General features: G+C 43.6%; 1 pseudogene; it reads right to left on the bottom strand.

The window, feature by feature from the left end:
• Positions 1-8,425: 8,425 nt before the first annotated feature.
• LOC115169193 (serotransferrin-2-like) lies at positions 8,426-8,882 on the bottom strand (annotated as a pseudogene).
• Between the last annotated feature and the right edge of the window lie 14,199 nt (positions 8,883-23,081).

The following is a 23,081-nucleotide window of genomic DNA, read 5'->3' on the forward strand; positions in this document are numbered from 1 at the left end:
CAGGATCTCTGCTGTAACGTGACATTTTCTAAGGCTTTCATTGGCTCTCAGAAGGCGCCAGAACGTTGAATGATAACTCTGCAGTCTCTGGGCAAAAAACAGCAGTGGTTTTGGAGAGTGGTACTTCTGAGAACAATGGCACTGGTGCGCGCGTGCATGTGACAACTCCATGTTTTACTTTCAGTGTTTGAACGGATACAACGTCTCCCGGTTGGAATATTATCGCTATTTTACGAGAAAAATCGCATAAAAAATTGATTTTAAACAGTGTTTGACATGCTTCGAAGTACGGTAATGGAATATTTTGAATTTTTTTGTCACGAAACGCGCCGGCGCGTCACCCTTCAGATAGTGACTTGAACGCACGAACAAAACGGAGCTATTTGGATATAACTATGGATTATTTGAAGTAGAAGTCCTGGGAGTGCATTCTGACGAAGAACAGCAAAGGTAATCCAATTTTTCTTATAGTAAATCTGAGTTTGGTGAGTGCCAAACTTGGTGGGTGTCAAAATAGCTAGCCATGATGGCCGGGCTATCTACTCAGAATATTGCAAAATGTGCTTTCACCGAAAAGCTATTTTAAAATTGGACACCACGATTGCATAAAGGAGTTCTGTATCTATAATTCTTAAAATAATTGTTATGTTTTTTGTCAACGTTTATCGTGAGTAATTTAGTAAATTCACCGGAAGTGTGCAGTGGGTATGCTAGTTCTGAACATCACATGCTAATGTAAAAAGCTGTTTTTTGATATAAATATGAACTTGATTGAACAAAACATGCATGTATTGTATAACATAATGTCCTAGGGGTGTCATCTGATGAAGATCATTAAAGGTTAGTGCTGCATTTAGCTGTGGTTTGGATTTATGTGACATTATATGCTAGCTTGAAAAATGGGTGTCTGATTATTTCTGGCTGGGTACTCTGCTGACATAATCTAATGTTTTGCTTTCGTTGTAAAGCCTTTTTGAAATCGGACAGTGTGGTTAGATAAAGGAGAGTCTTGTCTTTAAAATGGTGTAAAATAGTCATATGTTTGAAAAATTGAAGTTTTTGCATTTTTGAGGTACTTGTAATTCGCTATACCATTGGATATTGGTGAGGCGTTCCGTTAGCGGAACGTCTGTCCCTAACAGGTTTTAATCAGCTGTGTTTGCTAGGGATGGAGAAACAGTGTGAAACCAATCAGGCCCTCCAGGACTGGAGTTGCCCACCCATGATCTAGATAAACGCCCTGAAGGTCTGCTGACCCCTTCTGCTTTTATTTTGACATTAACCAAAATGGCATTATCTATGAACTTTTAAAGTATGCTGACTCTTTTTACCTCCAACGCCAGCGAACGGCAATGGAAGCGACATTTGCTGCAAATTATGCTAATGTTTTACGGTTTACTGTTTTTTTTCTGTGGATTAATTGTAGAGTAGAGGAACTTGTGCATTTCAGGTAAAATAACAACCTAATGTTAATATCCCAGGACAAATTAGCTAGCAACAGCAAGCTAGCTAAATTGCTGTAAATGTTTAATGTTTTTTGACCTGTCCCAAAATTAATATAGTTGGTTCAGAGTTTGTTTTGACATTTCAACCTGCGTTTCCTGATCGCGTCTGATGTGGGTGAACAAAATCAACTTGCGCGATGGTGCACGCGGTCAGCAAGCTAGCTAGCTAAATTGCCATAAATATTTAATGCTTTTTGACCTTTCTGCAAATGAATATAATTGGTTCAGAGTTTGTTTTGTTATTGTAACCTGCGTGTCCTGATAGCGTCTGGTGTGGGTGAACAAAATCAACTTGCATGTGCGGTTTAGTCAGTATGTTAGGGCCTTGTCACGTCCTGACCGGTAATAGGGGTTATTTGTTATTATAGTTTGGCCAGGACGTGGCAGGGGGTGTTTGTTTCATGTGGTTTGGACTATGTATTTAGGTAGAGGGGTATTTGTTTTATATGGTTCGGGGTGTGTGTGTATGTAGAGGGGTGTTGGATTTATGTGTTCCGGGGTTTTTGGTTTATGTTCTTGTTTTGTATTCTAGGGTTTCTATGTTGTGTATTTCTTTGTTGGCCTGGTGTGGCTCTCAATCAGGAACAGCTGTACATCGTTGTTTCTGATTGAGAGTCATACTTAGGGAGCCTGTTTTTTCCACCTGTCCCTTTGTGGGAGATTGTTTTTGCACTGCTGTGTATAGCCTGCGAAACTGTCATTCTTTGTTTTTTTTTGTGTGTTCACCTATAAATAAAATAATGATGAGCACGCAACCCGCTGCACCTTGGTCTCTAACCTACGACACCCATGACAGGCCTACATAAAGCTGTCCCAACAGCAGACCCTTCTTTTCAGCACAATGGAGTGAATCCTTACCACCGCTACACCTGGCTGTCAGCTGAGCCTTGTCTGGCAGCGAAACAGTTCATTCAGCCTCATTTACTGCCTTTTTAAAAAACATAGCTGATATAGCTGACTTGCTTAAACAAATGTGGTTTCTACTGACAATTGAGATGGATAAGAGCCAATCCATAATTTAGATTAAGACTTTAATGAGCGAGCTAGGACGGGCATAGTCAATAACTATTTGTTCTGCACTTCTGAAATGTACAGCGACAGAATTCAGAACATGGGCTGTTCTTACAGTATTCTCCCTGTACACCAAGTCAGAACTGTAGGATAAATAAAGGGGGCATATAAGCAGACAATGAAAGCTCTTACAATATTTGATGATGACATTTCTCTAAAACAGGTGCACCACCAAGTCAGAACAGTAGGTGAAATTAAGAGGGGTAAATATACCAAATTATTATGGTGAGGCACATGTGCTACTAACAGCTTACTACACAACAAAGTATTATTTTCTTAGCTACAGTATACATATCTCCCTGGCATATTACATCATTTATGCAGCAGCATACAGAGACATTTTTGGACTCACCTTGTGCTGTGCTCAAATGAACAGGAAGGTGGTGCGGCATTCCTTCTTGTGGGCATATTTTGTTATCAAAATTTGACATCATAGTCTGGCATTCTCTGGATTTATTGTCACAGCAGTCGTATAGAGGAAACCAAGGCGCAGCGTGCTGCGTGCTCATAATATATTTTAATGAAAAAGGAACACTTATACAAAAGAAACAAACGACACGCAACTACCCACGCAAACTAAAGGAAAAAAGGCTGCCTAAGTATGGCTTCCAATCAGAGACAACAATAGACAGCTGCCTCCGATTGGAAACCATACCCGGCCAAAACATAGAAATACAAACATAGAATGCCCACCCTCTATCACATCCTGACCTAACTAAACAGAGAAAAACAGCTCTCTAGGTCAGAGCGTGACATTTATGGTGCTTTCAAGAAAACTGGGAACTCGAGAAAGAGGTCCAAGTTCCTGACTTGGAATTCCGAGTTGGATGACTGTTCAAAACGTATTTTCCCAGTTGTTTTGAACTCACTGAAGTCTGAGATTTCCCAGTTCCGAGTTTTCAGTTGTTTTGAACGTGGCAGATGTCATTCTGGATTGACAGCATGGCCAATGTATTCAACCTTTTCTGGCCCATGGTGTTGAATGTTTATCCTTTTAAGCTTGGAAAAGAGACCATTAAACCCAGAATTGGACACACACCCTCTCCACCGAATAGCAGGCTAGTGATTGCTTTGCAACGCTTGCAGTTAGCCACTGATTCCTTCCAAACCACTCATTGTTGAATTTGCGATGTCCAACATGTTGTGTAATGTTCATGGCCAATGGCCGATGAGCAGGGATACGGTTTTATCTATAGTTTCTATTCATATGACAAGGACTGAAAAGGGCTTGCCAGTAGATTGTCGACTTGATTCATGTCGATGACTGCATGTCTAGCTTGTTAGCTACGAGTGAAAGTATGATGTTGACATGATCAGTCCAATCAAAGCTATGGTAGATATAACGTGATTTGATGTCATTTTATCTGTGGACATAGACCCTGAGCCTTCTTGGATGGGCACCTCAAATGTAAATCTATGGGAGAACGCAAAGGGCTTGAATTTTCGAGCTCTCCCTGTAGATTTTGTTGCGATGTAGTGTCCCCATGAGTGACAGAACACTGAGCCAGTCACAGCGCAACTAGAGAACATTACTAACCCCCACGCTCTGTATTTTCCGCTGGCTGGGAGAGCTAGCTCCACAGAAAGCACTGAGCTAGGCTGAAGCGCCTGCATTTTGGAGCCTTATCCGAGAAAGCAAAAAAGAGACCATGTTTGTGTGCGACTTTATTAACTAAAAATGTTTTTCTTTGTTTGCTAACTGATATGTGACACATTAATACCATGCAATATATATATATATAGTTGAAGTCTGAAGTTTACATACACCTTAGCCAAATACATTTAAACTCAGTTTTTCCTGACATTTAATCCAAGTAAAAATTCCCTGTCTTAGGTCAGTTAATGATCACCACTTTATTTTAAGAATGTGAAATGTCCGAATAATAGTAGAGAGAATTATTTATTTCACCTTTTACTTCTTTCATCACATTCCTAGTGGGTCAGAAGTTTACATACACTCAATTAGTATTTGGTAGCTTTGCCTTTAAATTGTTTAACTTGGGTCAAACGTTTCTGGTAGCCTTCCACAAGCTTCCCACAATAGATTGGGTGAATTTTGGCCCATTCCTCCTGACAGAGCTGGTGTAACTGAGTCAGGTTTGTAGGCCTCCTTGCTCGCACATGCTTTTTCAGTTCTGCCCACAAATTTTCTATAGGATTGAGGTCAGGGCTTTGTGATGGCCACTCCAATACCTTGACTTTGTTGTCCTTAATCCATTTTGCCACAACTTTGGAAGTATGATTGGGGTCATTGTCCATTTGGAATACCCATTTGCTACCAAGCTTTAACTTTCTGACTGATGTTTTGAGATGTTGCTTCAATATATCCACAGAATTTCCCTTCCTCATGATGCCATCTATTTTGTGAGGTGCACCAGTCCCTCCTGCAGCAAAGCACCCCCACAACATGATGCTGCCACCCCCGTGCTTCACGGTTGGCATGGTGTTCTTCGACTTGAAAGCCTTCCCCTTTTTCCTCCAAACATAACAATGGTCATTATGGCCAAACAGGTCTATTTTTGATTCACCATTGACCAGAGGACATTTCTCCAAAAGTACGATCTTTGTCCCCATGTGGAGTTGCAAACCGTAGTCTGTCTGTTTATGGCGGTTTTTGAGCAGTGGCTTCTTCCTAAGCGGCCATTCAGGTTATGTTGATATTGGACTCGTTTTACTGTGGATATAGATACTTTTATACCTGTTTCCTCCAGCATCTTCGCAATGTCCTTTGCTGTTGTTCTGGCATTGATTCGCACTTTTCGCACCAAGGTACGTTCATCTCTAGGAGACAGAACGCATCTCCTTCCTGAGTGGTATTACGACTACGTGGTCCAATGGTGTTCATACTTGAGTACTATTGTTTGTACAGATGAACGTGGTACTTTCAGGCATTTGGAAATTGCTCCCAAGGATGAACCAGACTTGTGGAGGTCTACAATATTGTTTCTGAGGTCTTGGCTGATTTCTTTTGATTTTCCAATGATGTCAAGCAAAGAAGCACTGGGTTTGAAGGTAGGCCTTGAAATGCATCCACAGGTACACCTCCAATTGACTCAATTATTATTAATTACTCCAATTGACTTAATTATGTCAATTAGCCTATCAGAAGCTTCTAAAGCCATGACATCATTTTCTGGAATTTTTCAAGCTGTTTAAAGGCACAGTCAACTTAGTGTATGTAAACTTCTTACCCACTGGAATTCTGATACAGTGAATTATAAATGAAATAATCTGTCTGTAAACAATTGTTGGAAAAATTACTTGTGTCATGCACAAAGTAGATGTCCTAACCGACTTGCCAAAACTATAATTTGTTAACAAGAAATTTGTGGAGTGGTTGAAAAACGACTTTTAATGACTCCAACCTAAGTGCATGTAAACTTTGTCACTTGGCTCTGTCATATCCTCACATGGTCTCTCCTATCATTGCTATGCAGACGACACACAATTAATCTTCTCCTTTCCCCCTTCTGATAACCAGGTGGCGAATCGCATCTCTGCATGTCTGGCAGACATATCAGTGTGGATGACGGATCACCACCTCAAGCTGAACCTCGGCAAGACGGAGCTGCTCTTCCTCCCGGGGAAGGACTGCCCGTTCCATGATCTCGCCATCACGGTTGACAACTCCCTTGTGTCCTCCTCCCAGAGTGCTAAAAACCTTGGCGTGATCCTGGACAACACCCTGTCGTTCTCCACTAACATCAAGGCGGTGACCCGATCCTGTAGGTTCATGCTCTACAACATTCGCAGAGTACGACCCTGCCTCACACAGGAAGCGACGCAGGTCCTAATCCAGGCACTTGTCATCTCCCGTCTGGATTACTGCAACTCGCTGTTGGCTGGGCTCCCTGCCTGTGCCATTAAACCCCTACAACTCATCCAGAACGCCGCAGCCCGTCTGGTGTTCAACCTTCCGAAGTTCTCTCACGTCACCCCGCTCCTCCGCTCTCTCCACTGGCTTCCAGTTGAAGCTCGCATCCGCTACAAGACCATGGTGCTTGCCTACGGAGCTGTGAGGGGAACGGCACCTCCATACCTTCAGGCTCTGATCAGGCCCTACACCCAAACAAGGGCACTGCGTTCATCCACCTCTGGCCTGCTGGCCCCCCTACCTCTGAGGAAGCACGGTTCCCGCTCAGCCCAGTCCAAACTGTTCGCTGCTCTGGCACCCCAATGGTGGAACAAGCTCCCTCACGACGCCAGGACAGCGGAGTCAATCACCACCTTCCGGAGACACCTGAAACCCCACCTCTTTAAGGAATACCTGGGATAGGATAAAGTAATCCTTCTAACCCCCCCCTTAAAAGATTTAGATGCACTATTGTAAAGTGGTTGTTCCACTGGATATCATAAGGTGAATGCACCAATTTGTAAGTTGCTCTGGATAAGAGCGTCTGCTAAATGACTTAAATGTAAATGTAAATGTAAACTTCCGATTTCTACTGTATATATTTAAAAAATTGTTGCTGAAAAGGTGGGGGCAGCTCTGCCCCACCTGCCCTGAATGGGTCGCCACTGATAGTAATCATTCTAAACCTGTAAACCACAATATTCCTACTGGCCAATTCCTCAAACACTGGCTCATTCTCCAAAGTGACCCCTCGCTCAAAGCTTAAAGCTAAATATGCTTTAGGAGGGGTCGCAATATCAGAGACAGCGTCATGCACAGTTTGCTCCCGAATTCTGCGTATCCTACGATCATTGTCCACATTGTTCCAACTCAAGTGACACAAAAGTGTTATACCAACCACGTTGGGGGAAAGAATACAAGGTAAAATACTTCATAAATTGTAGTACAATACATGTTGTTTACATGCTCAAATGCCCATTCGGGCTAGTTTACATTCGTCAGACGAAAAGTGGTCTCAAATTAAGAGTAGCTGAACGCAAAACAGCTATCTGCACAAAAATATGGACTATACGGATCGCTCTGCATTATGTGAATGACAATCATGGCTCAGCCTCTACCTTGAAATTCTAGGGAATTGAAAAAGTGTATCTTTCTTCCAGAGGTGGCAATATAGTGAGAAAATTGTTACAGAGACAAGCTCTTTGGATCGACTGATTAGATTGCGTTGAGACAAAGGGTCTGAATGAACAGCTCTCTATCGCATGTTTTTGTAAATCCGTTTTTATTTGTTTATTTCTCTGTCTTTTGTTATTCAAGTGGCTCAGTCGGTGGCTCAGTTGGTAGAGCATGGTGTTTATAATATGCCAGGGTTGAGGGTTCGATTCCTACGGGGGACCAGTACGGAGAAAAAAATGTATGAAATATATGCATTCACTACTGTAAGTCGCTCTGGATAAGAGCGTCTGCTAAATGACTAAAATGTAAAAAAAAATGTATGTGTAGGAATCTTGCATTTTGCTCTAACTCTTGTTTGAATAACCTGTGTAGATGCTCCTGCTAATTACAGTATTGACATGTTTGATTGACATGACGAGTGGTGGACTCCCCTGCTAGGGTATATAGGTGCCTTCCTACTCAAGTCTCTGATGAAGGCGATTCATGCCGAAATGTAAGCAGTTTATTTGTTTCTTCCACCAATAAATGTATCAGATTTACGGAGCAACAGAGTGCTTCTTAATGTATTCTCCCTGATAGTCACCAGGTGAAGTATCCTGGGGTAAGGAATGTTTTGGGGATTTTCAAGTCCCTCAGTCCAGCACCTGTTCCCCCCCCCCTTTTTTGTTTAAGCTGGGCTGAAGCTTGTTTGGGTATACCTTTTTTCCATAGGCCAGCAAAGATATTTGGTACAATCCGCCATCACTATTATAATACATCATGGCTCAACTATCAGCTCCACCATGAGTCCCCCATTGTGGAGGCGCTCCCCACCTGAAGACTACATCAGATCCGTACAGTAATACTGCTCGTCAGAGTTGGCTTTGCACTTGGCCTTATCTCCTTCCACGTGCCTTCTCACTGCCCTTACACTGGGCACAGAAGGGAGAGCCCACCTCAGATCCAGGAGCACAGCCCTTACTGAAGTACTTAGCTGAATTCAGGAAGGAGACACAGTATGAGATAAACTACATTCATAGACATACTCAAGCAAAGGATAAGACATATAAACTCTTGTGAGAAGATTGTGTGAGAAGTTCACCACAGCATGACACACACAAAGCTGCCCACTCAATGAAGTCGCAATGGGCTTTCTTTTTGTGGATGAGACCCATGGGTATGTTCCAGCCTGCAGTTCTGCCCAAGCCAGTGTGGCATGACCTCTTGCCCTTCAGGTTGTTCCAGTTCACCCCAGAGCCCCTCCTCGCCACCACCACCACTTGATCGGTGTCCAGGAAACCTGCCCAATAAATCTTACTGTAGCAATACTGTAGCATTATAGTATGGTCTGTGTTTGGTGAGGGAGCAGGTGTAAGCATGTGTGCTTTTGATTGATGTTGTCTTTGTCTGGGAACAGTTGACAGTGGTGTCCAGTACCTTTGACAGCCTCCACGTTGTTGTAGATGCAATCGGCCAGGTCGGGGTCCTTGCGGCTGACCACAGCGTGGGCGGGTACTCTGGCCAGGTGGCAGGTCTTGCAGCTGTCGATGGGAGCTCTGATGCCATCCTTGCACAGCAGCTCACAGTTGGCCTTCTCTGCAGCTGTAAGCAGGTAACAGAAGATTGAAGGTGAGGACATTTTTATTTCATTTTGACATAGTGACAAACTATCTGCATTCTGACACTAGGACCAGAGTTTGAATTATCAGGACTATAATTGTCAGGATTAGCTGATGACAATCCTGCTAGCATGAACAGAAATCCATTCTGTGATCATTAGTCAATATTGGTATCATCGATAGCGTTGTCACAATCATTAGCTTCAGTGGAGGCTGCTGAGGGAAGGCTCATAATAATGGTTGGAATGGATTACATGGAATGGCATCGATGTATTCCACCTATTCCACTCCAGCCATTAGCATGAGCCAGTCCTCCTCAAATAAGGTACCACCAACCTCCTGTGGTTAGCTTTCTGTGCTTTCAAACTCACCAGGTACAGTCAGGTGATCGACCAAGGAAACCTCTCCAGCTCCATCCTTCAGGCACCTGGTGGGTCAGAGAATACACACAGTTAGTGACCAATCCAGAGCAGGTAGAGGGAGATAGAGAGTACTGATAAAAAGAGAAAAGAGAACAACGGAGGAAGGAAAGACGCGGTACGGGGTGAATATCTGCCAAATAGGTTAGATTGAGATGGATGGTGTACAGATTAGGGTTATGGGGGTATTTCGAGGTAAAGGGGTATCTCGGAAGGGTAAGAGGAGACTGGTACTCACTGGAAGGCCCCGGCATTGTCATAGTAGGGCTCCTTGTGAGACCTGGAGCAGTCAACCTTACACAGCTGGCACAGTTTGGACCCCTTAGTGACTCCTGGAGCACAGCTGGCATTGAAGAAGTCTCTCACCGCTGCAAAACACACACACATAGAGAAAATCTACTGATAAGGCACATCAATACATACTGTACTAATCGGCGGCAGGTAGCTTAGCGGTTAGAGCGTTGGACCAGTAACCGTAATGTTACTAGTTTGAATCCCTGAGCCAACAAGGTGAAAATCTGTTGATGTGCCATTGAGCGAGTCACTTAACCCTTAACCCTTAACCCTCCATTGTCGCTGTTGATAATGGCAGACCGTGACCAAGACCCCATTCTCCATATTAAGACACACAGAAATCTTACAAAATGTATTGAAAATGAAATACAGAAATATCTCATTTCCATAAGTATTCACACCCCTAAGTCAATACTTTGTAGAAGAACCTTTGGCAGCGATTACAGCTGTGAGTCTTTCTGGCTAAGTCTCGAAGAGTTTTCCATACCTGGATTGTGCAACATTTGTACATTATTATTTTCAAAATTCTTAAAATTGGTTGTTGATCATTCCTAGACAACCATTTTCAGGTCTTGCCATATATTTTCAAGTAGATTTAATTAAAACTGTAACTCGGCCACTCAGGAACATTCACTGTCTTCTTGGTAAGCTACTCCATTGTATATTTGGCCTTGTGTTTTTGGTCATTGTCCTGGTGAAAGGTGAATTCAACTCCCAGTGTCTGGTGGAAAGCAGACTGAACCAGGTTAACCTCTAGGATTTTTCCTCCATTCCATGTATTTTTTTATCCTGGAAAACTCCCCAGTCCTTAACGAGTACAAGCATGCACATAACATGATGCAGCCACCACTAGGTTGGATAATATGGTGAGTGGTAAGCAGTAATGTGTCGTATTGGATTTGCCCCAAACATAAGACTTTGTATTCAGAACAAAAAGTGAATTGCTTTGCTACATTTATCACAGTACTACTTTAGTCCCTAGTTGCAAACAGGATGCATGTTTTAGAATATTTTTATTCTGTACAGGCTTCCTTCTTTTCGCTCTGTCAATTAGGTTAGTATTGTGGAGTAACAACAATGTTGTTGATCTATCCTCAGTTTTGTCCTATCACAGCCATTAAACTCTGTAACTGTTTTAAAGTCACCATTGGCCTCATGGTGAAATCCCTGAGCGGTTTCCTTCCTCTCCAGCAACTGAGTTAGGAAGGACGCCTCTATCTTTGTAGTGACTGGGTGTATTGATACGCGATCCAAAGTGTAATGAATAACTTCACCACGCTGTAAGGGATATTCAATGTCTGTTTTTTTTTTACCCATCTAACAATAGGGGCCCTTCTTTGCGAGGCATTGGAACACCTCCCTGGTCTTTGTGTTTGAATCTGTGTTTGAAATTCACTGCTCGACTGAGGGACCTCTTACAGATAATTGTATGTGTGGGGTACAGAGATGAGGCAGTCATTCAAAAATCATGTTAAACACTATTATTGCACACAGAGTCCTTGCAACTTACGTGACTTGTTAAGCACATTTTTACTCCTGAACTTATTTAGGCTTGCCACAAGAAAGGGGTTGAATACTTATTGATTTAAGACATTTACGTTGTTCATTTTTAATGAATATTAAACCTTTCTAAAAACATAATTCTACTTTGACATTATGGTGTATTGTGTGTAGGCCAGTGACAAAAAATCTAAATTGAATCCGTTTTAAATTTAAGCTGTAACACACCAAAATGTGGAAAAAGTCAAGGGGTGTGAGTACTTTCTGAAGGCAGTGTATGTCCTCATTCATGTACTATGCACTCTATTGCACCCTCATCCTAAAACTGGACATTGCACATTGCTCTTTGCACTCTCTGCACATCATCTATGCACCTGCCAAGTTGCACTCTGACACGGTCTGACTCATACACAAATATCTCCCGCATTGCACATACACCTTCACATGCATATTTTATAGTGTAGTTATATCTTTACAGTGTAGCCTGTGGTTTTTCGTTTACAGAGTAGTGTAGTCTACTTTGTATGTTATTCATGTTAATTCTTTGTTTATACATACTGTCTGTATATTCTGTGTAGCGTCTGTCTGTATATTCTGCGTAGCATCTGTCTGTATATTCTGCGTAGTGTCTGTCTGTATATGCTGCGTAGTGTCTGTCTGTATATTCTGTGTAGCGTCTTTGTGTATATTCTGCGTAGCGTCTGTCTGGTTATTTGCGTAGCGTCTGTCTGTATATTCTGCGTAGCGTCTGTCTGTATATTCTGCGTAGCGTCTGTCTGTATATTCTGCGTAGTGTCTGTCTGGTTATTCTGTGTAGCGTCTGTCTGTATATGCTGCGTAGTGTCTGTCTGTATATTCTGTGTAGCGTCTTTGTGTATATTTGCGTAGCGTCTGTCTGTATATTCTGCGTAGCGTCTGTCTGGTTATTCTGCGTAGCGTCTTTGTGTATATTCTGCGTAGCGTCTGTCTGTATATTCTGCGTAGCGTCTGTCTGTATATTCTGCATAGCGTCTGTCTGTATATTCTGCGTAGCGTCTGTCTGGTTATTCTGCGTAGCGTCTGTCTGTATATTCTGCGTAGCGTCTGTCTGGTTATTCTGCGTAGCGTCTGTCTGGTTATTCTGCGTAGCGTCTGTCTGGTTATTCTGCGTAGCGTCTGTCTGTATATTCTGCGTAGCGTCTGTCTGGTTATTCTGCGTAGCGTCTGTCTGTATATTCTGCGTAGCGTCTGTCTGGTTATTCTGCGTAGCGTCTGTCTGTATATTCTGCATAGCGTCTGTCTGTATATTCTGCGTAGCGTCTGTCTGTATATTCTGTGTAGCGTCTGTCTGTATATTCTGCGTAGCGTCTGTCTGTATATTCTGCGTAGCGTCTGTCTGGTTATTCTGCGTAGCGTCTGTCTGGTTATTCTGCGTAGCGTCTGTCTGTATATTCTGCGTAGCGTCTGTCTGTATATTCTGCGTAGCGTCTGTCTGTATATTCTGCGTAGCGTCTCTCTGTATATTCTGCGTAGCGTCTGTCTGTATATTCTGCGTAGCGTCTGTCTGTATATTCTGCGTAGCGTCTGTCTGTATATTCTGCGTAGCGTCTGACGGTATATTCCGTTTTTTTGTGTACATTCTGTTTTTATTACGTTTATTGTGGCAGCTCCATTTCACCAGGTCAAATTCCTGGGACAGGCAAATGTACTTGGTGAACAAAGGTGATTCTGTTTCTCACACACAAAATAGGCCTACATGAAGCAATACCTGTGTATTTGCACCATAGTGTTTGCAACATAGTCATCATCAATCAAAATACTACCTATTGACCAATATGTATGTGCAATTCAGGCATAAATGGTACTGGTGTAAAAGGTACTGGTAAAACTGGACCCTAAATCAGCACTCTTACTCTGAAAGGCTTGATACATATGGCCCCAGAGTGCACACAACGGTTATATTTCCTCAAAATCACTTTCATCATCTTCAGAGGAGCTCATACAACATTCAGAGATTATGAGTCAGACGGGGATGATTAGATTTAAAAGCATCGCTAGTGGGGTATCTGTTAAGCGGAGCGACAGGGGAGCCTAAGAGCAGACTCAGATGAGGAAGCAGGGATGAATGAACCAAAATATTTATTGTTGGAAAAAAGCCCCTTAATCGCAGATTTGGGACCACACAGCCACTGTCACTGATTCCTTCCAAACCACTCATTGTTAAATTTGCGATTTCCAACTTGTTGTGTAATGTTCATGTCCAATGGCTGATGAGCACCGATAAATTTGATCTATAATTTCTCTTCATTATTTCTCTTCATATGACAAGGATTAAAAAGGATTTGCCAGTAGATTGTCGACTTCATTCATGATGATGACTGCTAGCTAAGATTTTGAAATGATCAGTCCAATCAAAGATACTGCACATATACCGTGATTTGACGTAATTTTATCTGTGGGTAATGACCTTGAACCTTCTTGGATGGGCACTTCTAATGTAATTCTATGGCAGTGCCCAAGGGGCTTGAATTTTCAAGTTCTAACCTTAGACTGGCGGTGACGTAGTGTCCCCCATGAGTGACAGAAGACTGAGCCAATCACGGCGCAACACTCCGTATTTTCTGCTGGCTTGCCCCACCACCACAGAAAGCACTGAGCTAGACTGAAACACCTGCATTTTGGAGCTGCCTTACTCAAGAAATAAAAAAAGAGACAATGTTGGTATGTGGCTTTATTAACTCAATTATATATATATTTTACATTGTTTGCAAACTGATATGTGACATGTATTAATGCCAAAATAACATGCAAAACAGGTGAGCCACCCAAAATATATATATTGTTTTGCTAAAAATGTGGGGCTCAAAACAGGTGCAGCCCTGAATACTGTTTGATAGTAAAGTTTCTGATATAAATAGTTAGTCTCTCACCTGGATGGCTTTGAGGCATTCAAAAGAGCCGTCCCTCTTTACGCATAAAAACTGGCTGCAAGGTCCACGCATTTCTACAACTCTTGCTCCGACATTACGCACCATTTCACATTTCCCTCAGCTGGGGCAGCATGCACCGAGGTAAAGACAGATTCAGGTTGGACATTCGATGGATATTTGCATGTAGATTTCTTATGTCCACCAACCGCAGTTAGGGACTGTCAACATAGTGACAAATAAAACATTTCAAATTTCAATAGCTCTGTTACCATTGCTCTGTAACCAACTTTCAAAGCTGGTTCTAGCTAACCCGATGGCAGAGACGCATATTGCACACACTTTTTTTTGTCAATTTACATCTCATACTATTTTTTAATTCAATAGCGCCTTGTTCATGTGACCCACACACCTTAAACAAGGTTCATAATGTACACTCAGTGGGCCTACACATTGCAGACCCTTTTGTTTGTCCATTTGGATCTCATGAGATTTTACGAGAATATTAAAAAGTTTCACATTTCAATATCTCCTTGGTCATATGACCTACAACCCTCAAACTACTTTCAAAATATCCATTGAGTATCCTTATATGTAATACAACCTTTTATTTGTCCATTTTCATCACGCGATTTTACATTAATTGTCAATGTTTTTCAATGTTTTTTACTTCAACTTCATGTGACCTAAAACCCTCAAACTGCTTTCAGAACATCCACTTACTAGCTTATATATTGCACACCCTTTTGTTCATCAATTGTCATCTCAGGTGATTTTACATGAATTGTTCTGTTTTTCTATGTTTCTCATTTCAATAGCTCCTTGGTCATGTGACCTACTGACCTCAAACAAGGTTCAGAATGTACATTCAGTGGGCCTACACACTGCACACCCTTTATTTTATACATTTTAATCTCACACGATTTTACATTCATTTGCCTGCTCTGTCCCCCTGAAGGACAGGATCACTCACACACCTATTCAGTTGGGCCTTTTCCCTGGGGCCTTCCTGACCTCCAGGCAGGTCCCCATTGACCTGGTGACCTCTAACTCTAGGCCTACCTTCCCTGCCGGCCTGCCTGCCACCCTCTCCCTGGGCCTGAAAGTGTATAGCTTACTACCCGGAACTATAGACCTCCAGGCCTCCTCACCTACTCTCCCTACCCAGTCAAACACCCCTCTCACTAGGAATCACCCATCTCCGTGTCCCGGCCGGGGCTCAGCCATCTCCATAACCTTGCAAACCGGTGCACACACACTTATGCACCCCTCCCCGGACACTAAGACGTCGAAATATTCCCACAGTCAGGAACCCGAAACAGGCTCTGTGCACCTGGTGACCAGCCCGCTTTTTTCCGCTCAGAGACTAAGTCCCCACTCCAACCTCCACAGCCTGAGTGCTGCCCCGAGTCCGGACGCCCCTGCTTGGACTCTGAGTGCCCACCGCCTTGGTGGAGGCCTTCTCGTGCACCTGGTGACACTTTGACTTCCACAGCGAGTCCCACCTTGACTCACAGTCCCACCAGAGGACAGGCTCGGGCAGATGGGCGACCACCACCAAGCCCCCTACCTATCCAGAGCCCCATGTCAATGTCTTACGCCTTCTACCAGCCTGCCTTGGCTCTCTCACACTCTGTGTCTGGCCTCTGGCCCGTGGCCCTTCTGCGTGCACCTGGTAAGCCGTAAGTAAAGAAGAAGAAGGATGGTGGAGGAAGACGCCTTCCGTCTCAGACAAAAGCTTGGATCGAGGGCTGACTTTTAATAGATCGCAGCGAGTGAACTGCTTTGCTACGTATGAAACCCTGACCCGGAATCAGGTCGTCTACGAGTGATTTAGCACCAGGTTCCCCACAAACATGAAGTGCGCATCAGGAGAGGGGCGGCAACTCATCCGGACGCACCCCAACCACGTCACGAACGGCTCTACTTATCTGCCAAAAGAGGCAGGCTATCCCGGGCCAACCGAAGATCCGTGGCGCTATGGTATCGTTACGTTTAGGGGGGATTCTGACAGAGGCATTCAGTCATAATCCCACAGATGGTAGCTTCGCACCATTGGCTCCTCAGCCAAGCACATACACCAAATGTGCTTGGGTGATTTGAGTGCGACCCCGAAAGGTGGGTATGCTCCTTTGAATTTCATCAAGTTGACATTCAGTGATCCATGCCCAGTGGGAACCTAGGCTTCTTCCGTCCATGTTATGGGTCCACAGCAAATCAATGGGCATGAATGGTACTACCCACATCAGATGTAGGCCTTCCTCCCAGGACAAACTGGAGAAACCTCTCCCCACTTTGTAGGGCATGAGCCAGATCCATGCACGTCTTCCCTTACCTACATTGTTCTAACATGCCAGAGGCTGTTCACCTTGGAGACCTGCTACGGATATGGCTACAGCCCGGCACGAGATTTACACCCTCTCCCCCGGAATTTCAAGGGCCAGCGAGAGCTCACCGGATGCCGCCGGAATCGCAACGCTTTCCGGGGTCCCCTCTCTCGGGGTGAACCCATTCCAGGGCGCCCTGCCCTTCACAAAGAAAGAGAACTCTCCCAGGGGCTCCCGTCAGCTTCTCTGGGATGGTCGCGTTACTGCACTGGACTCCTCGCGGCGCCCGTCTCCGCCAGTCCGTGGACATTCTGAAAGTAGTTTGAGGTCAGTAGGTCACATGACCAAGGAGCTATTGAAATAAGAAATAAAAAATTCATGCAAAATCACCTGAGATGAAAAGGGACAAATAAAAGGGTGTGCAATATAAAAGGGTAGTCAGTGGACATTCTGAACCTTGTTTGAGGTCATTAGGTCACATGACCAAGGAGCTCCCACTCCTCTTTCTATTCTGGTTAGAGCCAGTTTGTGCTGTTCTGTGAAGGGAGTAGTACACAGCGTTGTACAAGATCTTCAGTTTCTTGGCATTTTCTCACATGGAATAGCCTTCATTTCTCAGAACAAGAATAGACTGACGAGTTTCAGAAGAAAGTTCTTTGTTTTTTGCCATTTTGAGCCCATAATCAAACCCACAAATGCTGTTGCTCCAGATACTCAACTAGTCTAAAGAATGCCAGTTTTATTGCTTCTTTAATCAGGACAACAGTTTTCAGCTGTGCTAACATAATTGCAAAAGGGTTTTCTAATGATCAATTAGAATCCTTTTAAAAGGATCAACTTGGATTAGCTAACACAACATGCCATTGGAACACAGGAGTGATGGTTGCTGATAATGGGCCTCTATACGCCTATGTAGATATTCCATGAAAAATCTGCTGTTTCTAGCTACAATAGTAATTTCCAACATTAACAATGTCTACACCGTATTTCTGATCAATATGATGTTATTTTAATGGACAAAAAAAATGGCTTTTCTTTCATTAACATTTCTAAGTGACCCCAAACTTTAAGGGTAGTACAGTCATGGCCAAACGTTTTGAGAATGACACAAATATTAATTTTCACTAAGTTTGCTGCCTCAGTTTGTATGATGCCAATTTTCATATACTCCAGAATGTTATGAAGAGTGATCAGATGAATTGCAATTAATTGCAAAGTCCCTCTTTGCCATGCAAATGAACTGAATCCCCCAAAAAACATTTCCACTGCATTTCAGCCCTTCCACAAAAGGACCAGCTGACATCATGTCAGTGATTCTCTCGTTAACACAGGTGTGAGTGTTGACGAGGACAAGGCTGGACATCACTCTGTCATCCTGAGACCATTCATGTGTGGGGTTGCTTCTCAGCCAAGGGAGTGGGCTCACTCACTGTTTTGCCTAAGATCACAGCCATGAATAAAGAATGGTACCAACACATCCTTTGAGAGCAACTTCTCCCAACCATCCAAGAACAGTTTGGTGATGAACAATGCCTTTTCCAGCATGATGGAGCACCTTGCCATAAGGCAAAAGTGATAACTAAGTGGCTCGGGGAACAAAACATCAATATTTTGGGTCCATGGCCAGGAAACTCCCCAGACCTTAATCCCATTGAGAACTTGTGGTCAATCCTCAAGAGGCGGGTGGACAAACAAAAACCCACAAATTCTGACAAACTCCAAACATTGATTATGCAAGAATGGGCTGCCATCAGTCAGGATGTGGCCCAGAAGTTAATTGACAGCATGCCTGGGTGGATTGCAGAGGTCTTGAAAAAGAAGGGTCAGCACTGCAAATATTGACTCTTTGCATCAACTTCATGTAATTGTCAATAAAAGCCTTTGACTGTTGTAACTTTAATGGGTTACAGAGTTAATGTTTAAGTTAATTCATTGAGCTGTATCTAAAGATTTTTTCTTTACAGTTAATTACATATGTAATTGTATTAGAATTTGTGTGTTGGAGATTGAGAGAACTACATACATATTTTGTTGTATTGGTTAGTATTGAATTACGCTTTTGACTGCAAGTTCCAGAATGCCTTGCGACAGGAAGTAGAGAGAGAGAGAGAGAGCGCGTAAATTATGTCAAGTGACAAGTGATTATCCTGACTTTTCGCTAACAACCAACATTTATTGTTTTGTAGAATGTAAAGTTGTTAAATGTAACGTGAACAAGTATTATTTCTAAAAGAAGCTTTCATTTCAAACCCAACATCCCGAGTCATTACTTTGAAGATAGTTATTCTATATTTTGGTGCCGAAACCCGGGAAAAGTATGAGCTGGGACGAAGATTGTAGGGATGAAGCGGCTGAAATGGCTGAGGAGGAACATCTGCATGAAGCAGAAAGAATGAGACGAAAGCGGGGTACCATTCGAGGTGCCACAACACGGATTTTGAATCAGATTGACGTGGAAATAACCCAGTAAAATTCGGATACCGATCACTTGAGTACATTGTTGGAATTGCTATCAGCTGAGGAGGACAGCTTGTTTGAACTTGATCGTGGAATTGAACAGTTAACGCAATTGGACGGATTGGAGGTGGAGATTGCATGCACGGAGGATTACAAAGAGCGTATTATCATGCTGAAGAGTGATAAAGAAAAAACAGGACCTCAATCCACTACCAGCATGGGTGAGTGACGCTAACTCAAACAGATCACAGAGACAATCAGTAAGGCTACCAAAGTTGATTATTGAGAAATTCTATGGAGATGTCAGTATGTGGCAGGAGTTTTGGAGCCAGTATGAGACCGCTATTCACAACAATGATTCACTGTGTAATAAAGAGAAGTTTACCTATCTGAAAACATATCTCACTGGACCAGCTGCAAAGGCAGTAGCAGGACTGATGTTAACAGACAGTAACTATGATGATGCAATCGCTCTGCACAAGAGCAGATTTGGAAGGAAAGATCTTGTGATTAGTGCTCACATGTCAAAGCTGCTGAATCTCACTCCTGTGAAGAAATCCTCTGTAGTGTCAGAAACCTATGGAAGCCTACTATGCCCAATCTTACTGCAGATGATTCCAGAGGACATAGCTCTTGACTATAGTCGTCAGAGAGGAGTAGATGATGAATGGAAAGTGGCTGAGATCGTCAGTTTCCTACAGGAGGTTGTTCAGAGCAGGGAGAGAGCGCTACAAATGACAAGATCATGCAACCAACAGAAAGAGAGCAAACCATAGAATACGTCATGTTCCTCCAATGAAATGAAAACAAAAAGACCCAACATGACATCTGCTGCACACCGCCAGCCAGAAGGAACAAAACTGTCTATTCTGTGACAGTGCAGACGACAAATCAGAAAACTGCCCTGACCACAATATTGCTACACGCAAAGAGAAACTAAAGAAAATGGGAAGATGCTTTGTATGTTTAGGACAGAAACACATAGCAAAATTCTGTAAAGTCAAAGATGTGTCATGTGCAACATGTGGAAGCAGACATCACATTGCTGTGTGTACCGGTAAGAGGAGTGAGGTGCAACCCCCTACTGTTTCTGCAGATGCTGTTGTTTCCTCAGTTATTCCCCATTCAATGAAGATGAAACCAGATGGACAGAACACTGTGTTGCTACAAACGGCAAAGGCATGGGTAGAAGGCCCAAGGCCTTCGTTGCTTACTAGATGGAGGCAGTCAGAGAAGCTTCATACATGAAAACCTTGTGAAGGGTGAAGCTACCAGTAATCAGACAAGAGGCACTCACTCTTCACACGTTTGGCTCCTCTGCTCCAGCAATGTCCCAACGCAACACAGTGAAAGTCATCTTGGAGAATGTCTGGGGCAAACAGCAGAGAATAGAGATAGAGGCAATTGAAACCCCACAAGTGTGCACAGCTGTGATGAAGGTTCCTGGTGAACAGATTCAACATGAGCTCAATAGAAAGGGACTGCAGGAGATTACCCTGAACTCTCTCTCCTGATAGGAGCAGACTACTACTGGCAGATAGTATCAGGCAGAGTGGAGCGACTGACGGAGACGCTGGTTGCTTTAGAGAGCACCTTTGGATGGTCGGTGCAGGGACCCGTGTCCATGTCAAGTGTCGCGGAGGCAACCTGCATGTTCATCCCACTTGATGAAGACACACTAGTCTCCAAACAACTGCATGCATTCTGGGAGCTTGAGTCTCTGGGTATTATAAGCGAGAAAACACAGAACCCAGAGGAAAACGAGGCTCTACAGAAGTTCGAGGAAACAACCACCTTCAAAGATGGGCGATACCATGTGGAGTTGCCATGGAAACGAGAAATGCCAGAACTCCAAGACAACTATAGAATCGCCAAGAAACGGTTTGAAGGTCTGAAGAAAAGACTGAAGAAGGATGTGACGTTGTACAGCAGATAAAATGAAGTCGTAGAGGACCACTTACAACAGGATATGGCAGAGGACGTGCCCAAGGACAAAGCATCAAGCGCAGACAACGTAAAATACTACTTACCTCACCATGCAGTACTCCGAGAAGATAAGGTGATGACAAAACTGAGAGTGATGTTTGATGCCTCGTCCCATGAAGATGGCTGTCCATCCCTCAATGACTGTCTACTCACAGGACCGAACCTGAATCCGGATCTGCTCAGCGTTCTGATAAAGTTCAGACTACATGAGATCGCATTCATGGCAGACATCAAGAAGGCTTTCCTGCAGATATCCCTAGCAGAGATGCCGTGAGATTTCTATGGCTCACAGGCCCACCAAGGGGAGAAAATGAAGAGGAGCTGCGTGTGCTGAGGATGAAAAGAGTGGTATTTGGAGCTTCCCCAAGTCCATTCTTGCTCGCAGCTACAATCAGGAAGCACCTGAAACAATATGAAACAGAACAACCAGAAGTTGTAGAGATACTGAGAGAGTCACTCTATGTAGAGGACTTCATTGCAAGTTCACGCAATGTTGAAGAGGCTTACCTTGTGACAACAACTGCAAAGCGAATGCTGTCGATTGCAGGGATGGACCTCTGCAAGTGGATGACCAACTCTCCTGAATTGAAAACAAAATGGGAGGAGAGTACGACAACTGACCACCCGTTGACGGTAGAAACACAAGGAGTAGTGCTGAAGGTTTTAGGTTTAGTATGGAGACCGGAAACAGATGACTTTGTGTTTGACCTCAGGCTGCTACTGAGCATTCTAAAGGAAAACACAAAGAGAAGTGTTCTGCAGTCGTCTGCACGTATCTTCGACCCTCTTGGTTTCCTGACCCCCTTCACCATCAGGATCAAGTGCATGTTCCAGGAAATGTGGGAGAGAGGACTTAGCTGGGACGAAGAATTACCACCTGATCTGACACGAGAATGGCAACAGTGGTGTTCAGAACTACCCCAGTTACACCAGCTCACCATACCAAGGTGGTACAGAACAGACATGCGGCCACAGAACAGCCACACCCTGAAACTACACGTGTTCTGTGATGCAAGTGAAAGGGCTTACAGTGCAGTAGCTTACTTGCAAGGTGAATCACAAGACAGGGAAACAACAAGTCTAGTCGCATCCAAGTCCAGGGTAGCCCCACTCAAGAAAATGACGCTGCCACGCCTGGAATTCATGGGAGCTGTGATTGGAGCGAGACTATCAAACAACCTGATGACCACACTGAAAATGGAAGAAAAACAGATCAAATTGTGGACAGACTAGATGATCGTGCTGCATTGGATTTGCAGCTCAGCTCAGAAATAGAAACAGTTTGTCGCGAACAGAGTGACGGAGATCCAGTCCTTGACCAATCCAGAGTCATGGTCACATATTGAAGGGAAAACTAATCCAGCCGACCTCCCTACAAGAGGACAAACTGTTCGAAACTTGACACAGAGCCAGTTATGGTGGAATGGACCCAGAATTCTGACATCACCCAATCAGTCCGAGGAGACTGATGATAACAAGGTTCCAGAAGAGGTAAATACAGAACTCAAGTCCAGTTGCCAGGTTACTATACAACTCGCAGCAAACAGCACAGACATCACTGAACCTGTGTTGGAGCTTGAAAGGTACAGCAAACTGAAAAGTGTTCAGAGTCACCGTCTGGATAAAGAGATTCATAGCCAATGCTCATACAAACATAAAGATGCAAGGTGAACTGACTGCTGACGAACTGTTCGATGCAGAAAAGTACTCATTGGAGAAGATAACACACCCAGACAAACCTGGAAACTCGGAAAGATGGAGGAACTGTTTCCAGGCCGAGATGGCCTAGTTAGGTCATGTTCAGTTCATACTGCTTCAGGGACTTTGTTGAGGAGACCTATTCAGTTGATATACTGCCTAGAGATTTAGATGAACACAGTTTTTCCATCGGGGGGGAGGATGTTGTAACTTTAATAGGTTACAGAGTTAATGTTTAAGTTAATTCATTGAGCTGTTGTAACGGCTGTTGAATGGAGTAGACCAAGGCGC

This window comes from Salmo trutta, chromosome 31 (genome assembly GCF_901001165.1).
Source record: "Salmo trutta chromosome 31, fSalTru1.1, whole genome shotgun sequence".
NCBI classification, from domain to species: domain Eukaryota; kingdom Metazoa; phylum Chordata; class Actinopteri; order Salmoniformes; family Salmonidae; genus Salmo; species Salmo trutta.